General features: G+C 45.1%; 1 long non-coding RNA gene across 1 annotated transcript in view; it reads left to right on the top strand.

Moving 5' to 3' along the window:
* Positions 1–251: 251 nt before the first annotated feature.
* Positions 252–9,953, top strand: part of LOC111815892 — a 34,313-nt gene continuing 24,611 nt past the window's right edge. Inside the window, exon 1 of the long non-coding RNA XR_002820518.1 lies at positions 252–356. This is a non-coding gene — a long non-coding RNA (uncharacterized LOC111815892). The remainder of the gene's footprint in view (positions 357–9,953) is intronic.

The following is a 9,953-nucleotide window of genomic DNA, read 5'->3' as shown; positions in this document are numbered from 1 at the left end:
GGACTACAAATCCTGTATCAGGGTAACTTCCATATTTCAGTAGGTAGGTGTTGTGGTTTAGGTCTAAAATGCTCCCCCAAAAACCTCATGTTTGGAAGGTAACTGGACTTGGGGGTGCTCTATGGATCAGTGGATCAATCTAGTGATAATTTCATGGCTGAATCTGCTGTTGAGAGGCGGGACCTGGGCAGAGGAGGCTGGCCACAGGGGTGTGACCAGGAAGGTTGTATTCTTGCCCCAAGCACCTCTCTGACACCTGGCCCTGCCCTGCCCCTTCCATGCTATCTCTGCCTCAGAGCCAGCCTCACCATGGACTGAACACTCCAGAACATGAGCCAGAGTAAACCTCTTTTCCGGTAAGTTGTGGGTATTTGGTACTCTGTCTTAGCAGTGAAAAGGCTTAGTAATGCAGTAGAGTAGGTGATAAGAGTTCTGGAAGCAGGTACGCAAGGCTGTGTGCCTTAGTTTTCTTCTTAGTCACTGTGAAAACACACCTCCAGATTACCCAAGTGTATTAATCAAACTGTAGTTAATGATCTAAGTGCCCACCCACTTAGAAGCGCTGGTCCTACCCGCAGGAACTTGTAGAAATATTGCTGGTCCCAAGATGGTGCAAAGGATCCTTCCCATGTCTTCTGGGCCCTGGGGCTGCCTGACAGTTAGAGATGTCGCTAGAGCTGGGGAAGCCCAAGCCCCAGAGGTTCCTGCTGCTGTCGGGGCAGTGTCCATTACCAGAGCTCTCCCAGGGCCTTCTTTAAATGTTGGCATCTGCCCCCACAGACCCTCACAGCCAGAGCCCTACACAGTGGGACCTTTTCCGAATGAGTTTTCTAAGTTGGTCCTCACTTTGGACGCCAGTCTGAGTTTTGGCTGCCACCTTGGTAGAACCATTGCTGTAGCCAGCAAATGTGCACGGTCTCCAAATGAGGCCTGGGATTATATAAAAGCAAGTGGTGACTGCTTTTAGGTTTGAAAAGCTTTTCATGCTACACAGTTTTGTACTACGGCTACCACTGCTTTGGAAACTCTTTGGGAGGCCTGGAGATTATATGCAAGCATTACCAGCATGGCATTTGCAGGACATTTAAATAACTGGTCTCTACAGAATTAGCTAGACGGCTAGCACTGGAGAGGGTGGGAGACACCTAGGTCTCCCAGCAAGCAATGCTCTGCTCTCAGGAGGGGAAGGGCCAGGTAGATGTTTCTTATGGTTTTGTATCTTGACCATCTTATGCCAAGTCATATTCCAAGCCACTGTTTTGTTTGTTTTTCTCTCTTTTATGAAACAGATTTATTGCCCCAGATCTCACCAATAACTTTCAGGTTAATGTTACAAACTAAATTTCCCCTAAGATTTTATCTATGGACCAAGCATTAACTTCTTTGCAAAGAAGTTTGCAAAAGCATAATGACCTTGTTATCTGCTTTTCATTTTTGCTTTTCTTAAGCTCAAACTAATCAAGTTAACAGAAAAAAAAAGTCAGGCTTTCTAGTTTAAATTTGCAGCAAATTGACTCAAAGTTAACAGATTGAAGAAAGGGTCATCCAATTAAATCTCAAAGGCCCTGGTTAATGTGTAGCCCTATTTCTGATTCCAGCTATTCCGTCAGTCTTTGAGGACGTAAGGCACCAGGGCAGTGATGACGAATCTTTTAGAGACTGAGTGTCCAAACTGCAAGCCCAAATCCACTTATTTATCACCCAGTGTCAACACTACAATTAAACCTGAGTACGGAGGTTTTAGTTTAGAAAAAACAACTGTTATCTGATGCTCAGCTGCTGGGTTAGCACGGCTGGCCTGCCAACAGAGAGAGCTCTGTGTGCCACAGTGACATATGTGCCAGAGGTGTTGCCCCCACCGCACCAGGGAATAGCAAGTAAGAGAAAAAAAAAGAGGGGAGAAGATATAAATTACTTTGTGTAATGCTCTTAACTTATTATGCATTTTATATCAGTCCCAAAACAAAGAGGCACTATGTAGAAGAAATGTTTGGCCTCCTCACTGTCATGGAGCGGGGTGTCACAGCCCTCACACAGTGCTGTCATGCGCAGCTGCTCGGCTTGAGCTCTGCTCAACTCTTAGGATGCCATTTTCATCCTAATCTATTTGGGCCTGACAAATCAGTTCTTCTCAGGCATTAAACCCTGGGTCCATGCCTTCCCCGTACTTGGCCCTCCTGCTGTGCCCCATTGCAGCTGCTCTAGGGCTTGCAGCTGGACTCTTAAAGGTCCACGCACCCAACTCAGCTCTGCGCTAGATTTGCCCCCGTCTGAAGATGGCAGCCCAGACACCTGCCCTGCTCCTGGCAATGCCTGTGACTTTCCAGTGCAGCTTTAGCTCCCGGCCAAGACTCTGCTTCCTGCCTTATCCAGGACCTGATTACGTTTTTATTTCCAGTTCTGCTCCTATTACAGAACCCAGGTGTTCCTGCACAGTGCCACACTGTCCCAGGTGCCTCTGGATGCAGGGAGGGAGCTGCTAGAGTTCTCCATCACTTACCTGGTAGAGGAGGGGGAAAGCAAAGAAGAAAAGATTCTAAGGCGGTCTCTGCAAAGACCCAAACCCATCCAACATTAGAGTCTCCATTTCGAAATAAAAAGGTTTAAAATTGTCCTGTGGCTGTGAATTAAAATCACCTGGGGACCAAGCTTCCAAAGCAAGAATGCTGTAGGTGGCATTCCTGCTCTGCTCACAGGAGTGTCAACTGAAGCCAAATGGTTGGGCTTCCCGAGGGTTGATCTCACAGGCCTGGGCAGGCCAGGGACCTTGCGTGTGCAACAAATGGTGTCGGTCATGTGTGTCCAGGGCCACCCCTGAGAAACCCTGGTGGTGGGAGGTCCCTGTGGGGAGGATGGATTAGCCACTGCAGAGGAGCCCCAGCCAACGTGGAAAGCCTTGTGTCCTCTCTCCCAGGGCGAGAAAGCAGAGCAATGGGCAGCAGGCGCTTTGCTTTTATGGCTGCTTCTGCCTGGCTGGGTCTTCACACCATTGTTCATCTTACAACCTCTCGTCTCTGTGTCACTGAGTATCCAGTGCTCTTCCTCTGACCCCAGAGCACTATGTGCTCTTCCCCCCAAGCCTCGCCAAGGCCTGCCTCCCATCAGGTCCCCCCAGCTCACTGTCCACCGTGCAGAGGGGGAGTGTCTGGCTGGCTGTTCTGCCCCTTTGGTCCTCTTACTCTACACTGCCTGTGCTCCACGCTGCTGCATGGGGTTGCCTCCCTCTTTGCTGCCTGTATTCTTCCTTGTGGGGCTCAGCTTAAGAAATTTACTTCTGCTCCTCATAAGCATATACCTAAGGGCTCACCAGCTAGATTTCCGATCTTGGTCTGAGAGGAATCTTTTTCCATTCCATTTGCCAAGTGGAGCTGACTAGTATATTTCATTCATTCCCCAAACATATATGGAGTCCCTAATATATAAGTAGCACCCTGCTAAGTTTAAAAATAATGAGATAAATACAACCTGTTTTCTTTTGAGAGGAGTCAAAGGGGAGACAGGCTTGTAATACAAATCCTAGCTCAGTGTGATAGATGTAAAAAAGGAATCCTTGCTAGGTACTGTGAAATAGCGTCGAGGTGGGACACTGTGACTAACTCTCAGACCCAGACTGGGCTTGTCAAGTCTTCTATCTCCCTGAGGCTTGGGCTTGCAGATTTCGATTCATTACGGTTGGGCAATATGACTTTGATTGATGTAAACAGGGACAATAGCAAATGCAAGCGAACAGAGAGTGACTCACTCCCAGGGTGAGTGATGCAGAGCCACAGGGGTCCACGTGGTAGCAGTGGTTTCAGATGAGATGCCAGATTCCAGTAAGAGTGGAAAATAGATTGGGATGCAGAGTGTGAAGTGAACATAGGGACGCTCAAGATCCAATGGTACCTCCATGGAGCTGGGTCTGTAAGGGGGCAGGAAAGGGCCACCAACAGGGGAATGAAGAGGTGGAGGGCAGACTCATCAGCTTTGCAAAGGGTCCATCCCTACTAAGTGGTTTCATCTGAATCACTGCCTGGATGCTTGCCATTTTTCTGAGGTCACTGGATTGAGAAACAAATAGAGTGCCCAGTGATCCTGAGGCGGCCCCAAGATTAGAATATGCGTTTCATAGAGCACACTGGCTCCTCACAAGAAAGCACTAGCATTTGAAGACGTCCTCGGTATAAGGAGGGATGTTGGAAACAAAGTTCAGCTCTTTGTAGGATCACCCTGGGAAGAAATGCCAAGTGCCAAGAAGTCATGGAGGCACTGGCCACACGGAGGTGTGGATGTCAAGAGCAGCATAGGTCAGTGCCCATAGAGAGGTTAAAAGACAACAAAATTCCAAGATGTTCCCTTCGTAGTGCAGGGTGAAAGCACCTGGTGAAGTGGCCTTCTCATCACCTCCAACAACTTCCTGGTCCAAGCAATTAAAAAAATCCACCCAAAGAAGTTCCTTATATTGTATCCCATTGTCACAGCATGAGTGTCAGGGCATTAAGCTCTCTTGAGAATATAGTGTACAGACTCTAGAGAGCTAATACCTTAACCCAAAAGAATAGATCAAATGCTCTAATGGAAGATAGATGAAGGAGGAATTTTGGAGTTACAAGGTTTTCTAATTCTCTCAACATTCCCCCTAACAGCTCTCCATGCCGGGCAGGAGTTGTGTTGATCAGCTTTCTGATACTATAACAACTACCTGAGATAATCAATTTATGAAGAGAAAAGTTTATTTTAGCTCAGAGTTCACATTTGGTTTTCATATGATTTTGAGCCTGTGGCAAGGGAGAGATAGAATAAGATGGAGCAAAGCTACTTTTGCTTGATGTCTCTGAAGAAAAAGGGAGTGGACAAGGGGAGGGACAGATCAGAGTCTTACAATCCCTCTTAGAGATTTGTTTCCAGTAATCTAAAGACCTCCCACTATTCCCCCCCTTCTAATGGTTCCACTGCCTCCCAGTAAGGCCATCCTGGGCCAAACCTCTAATACACGGGACTTTGGGAAGCTGTAGGATCCAAACTCCAGCGTGTGTTATGCAAACGCTTGATCCAAATATATTATATCTACTCAGAGCTCCACCACATTGGAAGTTCAGAGAAAAACAGTAATAGCTCTTTATCATGGAAAAAGTAATTTAGGAGACAAAGTTAAAAGAAATGATACTTCCTAGAGTGGAGAAAAGAATCCTGGAGAAGAAAGATTAACAGTAGCTTAAAATATGTCTAGCACAGCAGCCATCTAATATAAATATAAGTGTGAACTATATGTAATTAAAAATTTTCTAGTAGCCATTATTAAGACTAAGTAAAATTAATTTTAGTAATATATTTTTATCTAACTCAGTATCTCTGAAATGGCCTTTTGGTATATAACCAATTAAATTATTTTAATGGAATATTTTATATTTGTTTGATTTTTCTTCATACTCATGCTAAATCTTAAAAGCACTGTGTGTATTTTCTGCTGGATATGCATTTCCAGTTGGACAAGCTCTATGTCCAGTGCTCAGCGGTCACTCGCAAATGGTGGCACTTGTGATGAACAGTGACATCTAGCCTTGGAAGGTAGAATACTGCCAAATTGTCCTGAAAGGCTGATCAGAGTGTCTTCATGGAGGAGTCGAGAAGGAATTTAGATTGGATTGGTGCAGGTGGCTAGGAAAATTATGGAGGGCTGGATCTCTCCACTCTGGGGAGTCTGACTTAATAATCTTGTCACTTCACAGTGTCTGAGGAGATTCCTCCAAACAGGAGATAAGAAACTCAAGGCACCCCAGATACATTCTTGACAAGGTTGCAAAGAAAAAAAAAAATCTCAGGACAATGTCAGTGATAAGCTCAGGCTGACTTCTTAGGCAGAGTTAGGAGGAAGAGAAAATAGCAAAGGGACCTCAGCTCGAGGAGCTGGTGGGGGCTGTGGTGGGGATCAGACTGGCCCCTCCACCAAAGGAAGTGAAGACCTTTTAAAGAGTCAAGGTGGGCTATGGTCTGGTTGGTCACCTTCTTGGTTCTGGTCTTGCAAGACAGCTCCAAGGAAGTCCTTATCACTTGATCTGACTCCCCTGAGAAGACTGTTGGTTGGACTGTTTCTATGTGGAGCAGCCTAAGTTTGGTGGGGGTCTGCTGAAACCCAAGATAGTTTTCCATTTTGGGGGGTCAGAGAAGAGTTTAGATCTATAGATGTGAGTTGGAGCTCCCTAGTACTTGCCAACATAATAGGTAGTGTCGGCTAGGAAGTTAAATATTTAGAAATAAGACACTTTTCTACTGAGAAGTCCACCAAAGGTCTTATTTGGGGTTCACTGTGTTTAACAAAAGCCCTTGTGCAGTTGACACATACATGCCACCAGACTTTGAGGCATGAGAGTGTGGAACGCTGTCATCATGTGCTATGGCAGGACCAAGAGCTGGGGTGATTGCTTTCCTCCTTTCCTCATTTGAACCCCCTCCTTGTCCCTGTATATGACAGTGTCCTAAAAACCTAAGTTGTTTCCTTTAGCTTGTTCTTGGTTCTAGAAGGGGTCACCTGCCAGGGTTTGCCTTTTGCTTTTGGTGAATGTCTCCTGCTTCCTACAGTCTCGCTTAGCGCTTAAGTCCTAGGAAGAGCAAAATGTTTTGTTCTTCCCTCCCTCATGCTTTGAAGCTGAATTGTTTAAGACCAGGCTTGCTCCAGAAAGGCATAGGAATAGCTGATTATTTAGCTGATTATTTCCTGATTCTAATGAATTCTTAAGAATCCATTAACTAAGAATATTAAGAATATTCTCTAACCTAAAAAAGGAAAGCCCAAATGCACAGTAATTGCTGTTTGGAGCCCCTCTCTGAGGATCTCAGAGGAGGTTTACCGTTGATGAATGCTGGAACCCCAGAACAGAGCAAATTGGTTTCACAAGCAGCCAGTGACATCCTTTGTGAATACAGCTGCTTTCTTCATTAGAAGACTAAAAATAGCCCTGATCACTGCGGGCTGGCTTCACTGGAAGCTTCTGCCACATGCATTTGTCTGTTTCATTCAGGGTTTCTGCCTGCTGATGACACTGGGATACTATTTCAGACTAAAAGTGCGTTGAAGAAATGTTTCCTCCCCTCCCTCGTGCTCCCTGCAGATACCCACAACTGTCACACGCTGCTGCACACTGGGGACACTCACGGGACTCTTTCAGCATCCTTGATGCCCCATCTGCTTCATTCATTTTTGAAAAAAATAAACACCACCTACGTTGCTCGCAAGCATCTACAATTATTAGGCTCCCTCTGTCCCAGGAAATGTTCATTCTGCTTGTGCTTTTCCCTGGGTTGTTCATAAAACACTGACTATAACTGCCCTTTCAGCTGATGTGGGATTTTACTAGATTTTCCACTCAACATGTGTGTGTGTGTGTGTGTGAGTCTGTGTTTTCTCCTGGAGTTGGCTGTGTCTGCAACCATGATTAAAGTCAATTTCCAGCTCTGAAAGTATACAGCAACCCAACAGGGGCAGGGGTGCACCAGGTGAACGTATTGGACTGCGGGGATCTCCAAGTATTTTCTTAGCCTTCGCCCTTTCTCAGCCTTCTGCCATCCACTGAAATTGGTTTTATATTCTAGTTGGAGGTGGCCCCATGATTGCAGCCAGGTGCGTTTGTCTCTCCCACTTTTAGCATCCAAGATATTGAGGAAATGGAACATAAAAGAGGGAAAAAACTGGGAGAAGAACAAAAGAAATCAGTCTTCTACTTAATATTCTCCATTTACCAAAGGAATGCTTGTGAAACGCACAGATCCATAGAGAAACCATTTATAATTAAAATATGGAAAATAAGCCTCAACGTCAAATTCAAGCACACTGTATATACACTGGTATATAGAAGAGGATGATTATAACGGCTTTAATAGGACTGGAAATCCTAAAGATGAGAGCTAATGTTGCTATGGAAACTTTTGCATGTCTTGACTGCAGGGCTCTTAGTTTAAATTTGCAAACTTAGTATCACATTAGCTTTTTTCACATTGGATTTCTGGTTGGTCTTTTCAGATGATAAAAGAAGAAAAACAACATGTCATACTAGTGCTTCTTGCTGCACGCATAGCCAAAGGACACACAGACACACACACACACAGACACACAGACACACACACACGCACATGTGCACACATTCCTCTGAGGAAGGAGCTTCCATAAGGGGTATGTGGGGTGAAAGTTTTGTAGCCAAGTGCAATTAATTCAGCTCCAACATTTTCAAAATTTGAATAGTTTCTTTTTCTCATAGAATTAGAGATCCAAGGCATGAATTGATATCTGGGGAGTTCATGGTTTCAAAAACTAAATTTTTCAGAGCTCGACACCCTTTAAAGAGCAGGAAAGTGGTGGGGGAGAGCACTCTGAGGTCTGGTGATGTCTGCAGCCCCAAACTCACCTCCCGACAGCAGGTTCTGCACCACAACCAAATTGAAACCTACACAGAAGTGAAGTAGGACGCACGTCATTTGGAATTTTGTCATTGTCTTAATTCAGGATGATAGATATCGCTGTCCCTACTCTCCCATCCCTCCCCCCGACTCTCAGCCTAGGTCAGCCATGAAGCCATGGGCAGAAGGTCTGGCAAATAAAAAGCTTTGGCTCTGGGGTCATGTAGGCTTGGACATGAAGTTAGGTGGATTGAGAGCATGTGATCGAGTATCTCTGAGTTCCAATGTTCTTGCTAAACAGAGACAATAATACTCGTGTCTTATGGAAGCTGTAGAAAGTGATTGAAACAGCATATGCAGATGGAGTCCTTTGCCTGGAACCCAGCGGGCTCTCAACAAGTGACGTTTTCCTCCAGTTGAAGGATGTGCACTGTCAGAGCCTATGAGGCCACAAGGGACAAAGTAGGTTGGAGTGGTGTCTACTAAGTCCTTATGAAGTGACATATCCTTCTCCTCCCAACCCTGCTGTGACATATGTGAGTTGTTTTTGCCTACACTGAACAGTTTGTTTACTCCAAATCTCAGCTACATGTCCTGGGATGGCCCTATATTCCATATTACATTCTTAGTGGTTGGCATAGTTCTGCTGTAATAGACACTTGTTCCATGCAGGGATGAGACATGGGGGGATGAGGCATATATAATTTCGTGGAGCCTCTGTTCTAAATTTTTTCATTTAAATTGAGGATGAAATCAGGTATAGGTTTAGCAAGGAGCCTGTATGAGTATGGATTCTTGATGCTTTAGCTCTATAAGGTTCAAAGTAAGTCTACCTTTGTCTGAAGAAGAGAACATAATTCTGAGTCATTTCTAATGAATAGTAATCTGCCTTTCACTCCTACCTTGAACTGTCCTGTCATCTAGTTCAAATCTTTCTCAATAACCTATGTAATTAGTCCACCAGGGATTCTACAAATAAACAGCTCAGACTGGGTGGCCTAAAGAACATTCACTTGGTTTTGAGGATGGGAAGTCTTTCCAGTGAGGGCTGTCTTGTAGTTGGTAATCTTCTCCCTTTGTCTCCAGACAGTCTTCTGTAGTTATAGGAGGAGAAAAGTCTCTCTGTCCTTTCCTTTTCTTATGAGGCCACAAGGCCTATTGGATTAGGGTCCTATTCACCTTTAGGCCATGATACAACCTGAATTCTATTCTGAAGACCTTGTCTCCAAATTGTCTCACAGCGAGCTAGAATTTCAACTTGTGAATTTGAGGGGAGGGGCACACTTCAATCCTCAGAACCTAGAAGGCTACTTCTGGCTCCAGCCCTGGTGTTCCCTGGAGAACCCACTCCTCTCCTCAGGTTGCTGTGCTTCAGATGTGTCTCTCAGTTTTAACTGTTTCAAAACCTAATCTCCAGATTCACATGTTGGTGGCATTTAGAGATAGGGCCTTTAGGAGGAGATTAGGGTTAGATGTGGTAATGAGATGGAGCCTCATGATGGCATTAGTGGAAGAAGAGGGAGAAGAAGAAGGAGAAGGAGAAGGAGGAGGAGGAGGAGGAGGAGGAGAAGGAGCAGAAGGAG

Source organism: Octodon degus, unplaced genomic scaffold (assembly GCF_000260255.1).
Source record: "Octodon degus isolate 3935 unplaced genomic scaffold, OctDeg1.0 scaffold00023, whole genome shotgun sequence".
NCBI lineage: Eukaryota > Metazoa > Chordata > Mammalia > Rodentia > Octodontidae > Octodon > Octodon degus.
This window is presented reverse-complemented; position numbering and strand designations above follow the sequence as displayed.